Below are 4,848 nucleotides of genomic sequence, written 5' to 3'. Positions count from 1 at the left end.
GGCACAAAAATGCCGGCTCGAATGCATTCGACCATTTTTTGAGCCATCTGTGTACCAAAGTAGGGGATGCTGCTAAGTGTCTTTCTTATTAGGCAAGGCAGAGTATCCTCTTGCTTCCTCGTGCTATTAAATAACAAATTATCCTCCATCATATCTCTGGACATTGTACTGATCCAAGAGCCATGGACCAATAAGAGCCAGATAAGAGGCTTAACCACAATAAAAATAAGCTAATTGGGGACCTCCCGAAAGAAAGTCCCAGCGTGGGTGAAGTGCTTAGAAACTACATTGATTACACCGACACAAAAAAAGTAATGCGTGCCTTTAACCGGATCCACCTAAGATCCGTTTGACTCGGAAGATTGCGAATATTTTCGGGTTATCGCAATTTACTCGAAATTTTGAGAGTGTACGTAGATTCGGATTCTTCGGGTCGAAGTACATGTCGGGTGTGGTTGTTGTAACAGCATACAAATTCCCTAAAGAGTTTTTGGGGAGTGTTGCTGGAGTGACCGTCCTTGGCCAGATATAAATCTGGGTCGTTCTGGTTTCGTAGCCCGACGGTCGTCGGAACGAAGTACATGTCGGTAGGAGGGTCTGGTTAAAAACAAACATCCCAGTGTTTTTGTGTGCCGGTGTTATACATAATTGCATACAGAGTGCGTAACACAAGATCTGGTAGCAATCCAGACGATGCTGGTGGTTGGTGGCAAATCCACTGACATCGTCTTTGGTCCAGCAACTCGTGGCAGTACGCCTTCCATTGATCGTTTGATGCAATGCGAACGCTCACGTCGGAGACGCGCCGAAGGGGTGAGTATATTTTAAGAAAAAATCGTAAATGTAGTACACATACCGACATTTGCCACCAGGGCCATAGAAGAAGTCCTTGATATTACTCTTAGCAAACGGCTGTCGATTTATTTGGTCTAATAATGGTGGATGGAACTTTCTGCACTTAGAAATGATAATCGTGGGCTCTTAAACAAATCCAAACGCACAGGATACTAGGATGAGTATTCAGCAGGTCAAATAAAGTAGCTGGAAAAATTACTGTTACTAGGAAAGCGATTAGAACGCCAAGTGTTACCTATAAAGTTAACGAATAAGAGATGGCACTCACCCTACTTCCTGCACACTTTCCCGATGCCATATCCATTAAACAGGGAGTCGTGTTCCGATACTACAAATCTTCTCCATCAGACCGGACGCTGGAACAATGTATATTCACCGGACGATAAGCTACTGAGGTAGATGAAATCAACTCAGTGTTATTGAAGCAGGGTGGGAGGGCTCCTACTGTCACAGCTGGTATGCATTATGTAAGACAGAATTTCCACTTCCTGAAGTGCGGAGCAAAGCGCTGAAAGTTTTCATTCCGAAAGTTGGGACGAGAGACTACTCCAAGGCTGGCGTCTGTGGGATACAATTGTCCGGAGTCGAATAGCCAAACTTATTCAAACTAGAATTGGGGACAGCGTAATGCACTTACAAACAGCAAAGGGAAGTCAACAAAGGGGTACTGTCACCACTCCTTTGAATCTTGATCACAAAATAAAAAAAAATTTAAGCGTCTAACAAACCTCCCTAAAAGGAAATTGATAATTATCACAGGCATGCGGCGGTGAATGCTAAATATGAGGCAACTCAGCTAAAGAGCTAAAGAGGCTCAATGTAGTCAAAGTGTGCGTCCAACCTCAAAAAGTTCTTTTTACAAATCTAGCGGGTTCAATTTACTAAAAACGTCTACAGAAGAGTTCACCTATTCCTGGCCCGGCTCCAGAGCACCCACCCCCAGCCCCCACATCAGGTACTCAAACTACCGACATACTTTTCCAGTTTTTAGCCGCAGCGAACTGCTCTCTACTCTGGTCCTTTCTAAGTATTCTGTTGGCCACAGTGACTCTACGAGCTGTTACCATTTAGGATTGCGCTTATTTTTCCCCCTCATTTTTAGAGATGCATACATACAGGCAGTCCTTTTGAACAACCTATTTTATGAATTATAGCCATTGACCAAACCGGATGTGAAGTGTCACAACAAGTGCCGATCAAGCGCACGCACACCTGGTGCATCGACACATATGTACATATGTATGTTAATTTGCAATTTTCTTAGCGCATGAAGATATTTAGAAATTTATTGGTACACGCAGTCACATTACTGACATAGTCGGCACGAGTTTAAGGCCAGACATGGATACACTTGTACCACAAAGGGTACATCAAAATGTAAGAAGTTTGCGTGGCTACGTAGCTGCATAGGTGCGTGAAGACCTTAAGGCAAGTCAAGCGCTCATGCACGCCATACAACTATGTATGTTTCACGACAAGCTAAACCAATAGAGGATTAGGCGCCAATGTGTCACTGGAGCGAAGGTTGATAAAACTCCAGCCGCAAGCAATGACAGGGTTAAGCAGACTTATAAGTGCTCTCGTGCATACATATACATACATACATATGTACTTGTATATTAGGGTGCATCGCCCAAAAAAAGGGGCTGTATTTTCAACGGATTTATAAAATGTATTACATTTTAAGACTTCCTCCATTTTTTTCGGAATTTGAAAATACCTCGAAAACCGCATAATTTTAATTTTTAAACATTTTCTTGCCGAGCTTTAAGCTTAAACTCTTCTTTCATTTGGGATGATCTTAAAAAAAAATATTTTTAAAACTAATTTTATCCTTAAATAAACATAATTTTTGGGGATATTTTCAAATAGGTTCAGTTCAATAAATCTTAAAATGTTGCATAAATATTTTAACAGAAGTCTTGATTTATAATAAATTGTATATTCCCGATGGAAAAACAGCACCGATTTGTATATATTTTTTTTTTATGGAGAGTGACGAATCCTAATGCATATGTATCTATGTAAGTGATTGAAGATTACACTCGCGCATGTTATACGCCGCAGTTATTTATTGGCCCTCCATCATTTCATTTCATTCATTGAGGCAAACAGGATAATCGAAGCCGAACCTGAGGGAGAGTAGAAGGAGCGCTTCACACCTTCACGCCCATTATACGTCGATCAAATTGTTTTAAGTGAGATGCGAGCGGCGCCTTTTCAAACACAACTTACCAGGGCAAGCGATGCGTCAGAGGGGGGGAGGCGGCTAACCTGTGCGCTAGCGGCTACAAACACTTAAAAAACTTGCCACAGTCTTGTTGTATTGATCAGCAGCAACCAGCATTCATTGATGCCATTGTTGTTGCTCAGCCTTGCAGTGTTGTTGCAGCCCGCATTGCCATTGATCTTGAAACAATTGTTGCTGCTATCTCCCAGAGCGCGCTATTGTTCAACATATTGTTGGCAACATGACAGCAACAACAATAACAACAACACAGTGTACGCGTGTGTGTGCAGTGCGCGTGCGCGTGCGCAGTGTTGGCGCTTTCGCCCAACAGCAAAATCATCTATCAAAATATCTAATGCACTCGAACGCGTAGAGTTTAAACGCTTCGCTCCACCTTTTCGTGGTAAATTTTTCAACAGGCTTTGGCGCTAAGTTGCTAACAACAGCACCAACAACAACAACAGCAGCAGCAGCAGCAATGACGTGTATCCATATAATCATAACAATCGCTACAACACCACCTCAAGCATTATTCTCACCTTAGTCAGCGCCGCCAACGCCACAGCCGCCACCACCACAATCGGGGCCATATCATCGGTCGGTGTCGTCAGCAATGGCGCAGAGCCTAGTCGCCGCGGCCGCCACTGATTATGGGGCAATAAATAATAAACAATTTAACAGCTTGAACGTGATTTTCTGTAATACACACACACACACACACAAGCAAACGTGAATGTGAATTAAAAAAAAAATAGCTGTGTGTTGCATGCACCATTCCATCATCAGAGCTCGATGTAAAGGAGTGCATATGTAACGCTCACTTTTAATTTAATTTCTGCTTTAACGCCAATATTTATGTCCAGGGTCCACCGAGTGTTGCTCATATTAACTCGCTTATAATTCTCGTTTGCCGCCATGCCACACCATAGCCCTTTGCATCTTCATTATAAATTACCGCATTTGTTTGATAATCTTTGACGATCGATCCTCCACAGCAGCTCCGTTGCACTTCATCTGCCAAGTCAATTGAATCTGACCGACCCTTCGTGCGAAAGTTTGCTCTAAGTCAGCACAATTTGCGCTTGATGAAGTCATAAGGCGACGAACATGTTGCGCGTGCGCAACAAAAATAAATAAAATAACACCAAGAAGTATGTACATATGTATGTATGTGGAATAAATTGGCCAGCTTACCCTTCTGATATGATCATGCTTTGACGCTTGCCGGCTATGCACTTTCAGGGGGAGTGGTTCAATGAGAATGAGAAAAAATTTGTTTTTTTTAGGGGAAGCGATAAACCGACACTAGATTTTTTTAAGCAAATATTCTTAAGAGACACAGATCGTTCAGCTGGACACTCTTGAAGTGATTAAGTTTATAGATTCTCCTTTTTCGGGTAAAAAGTACGTCATGATCCTCTAGCAGATCGAGAATAATTAGTGTGGGATTTTAGAAGTTTTTAAAATATTTTGGCAAAAATTTGGGGTTGGTAGACTCACCTTTCCGAAACCACACTCTTACGAATTCGAAACAGAATTCGAAGCCTTTGGATACCCCTTTTGAGAGAGGCATACATCACTTCATACCTCTTGTGCTTAATTGAGCGGTGCAGCTGTAAATGTTTCTATCATCATAAACTAATGAGGAAACCATTTACCTTTGGTTGATGACCACGCCAAGATACAAGTAACCGGTCATTTAAGTACAGGAGGAGTGAAGTGACTTATGCCATTTTCACAATAAACGGATCAAATATATCTTA

The sequence above is a fragment of the Rhagoletis pomonella genome, unplaced genomic scaffold (assembly GCF_013731165.1).
Source record: "Rhagoletis pomonella isolate Grant_MI unplaced genomic scaffold, Rhpom_1.0 Rhpom_scaffold_00001, whole genome shotgun sequence".
NCBI classification, from domain to species: domain Eukaryota; kingdom Metazoa; phylum Arthropoda; class Insecta; order Diptera; family Tephritidae; genus Rhagoletis; species Rhagoletis pomonella.
The sequence above is the reverse complement of the archived record's forward strand: the minus strand, read 5'-3'. Positions refer to the sequence as shown.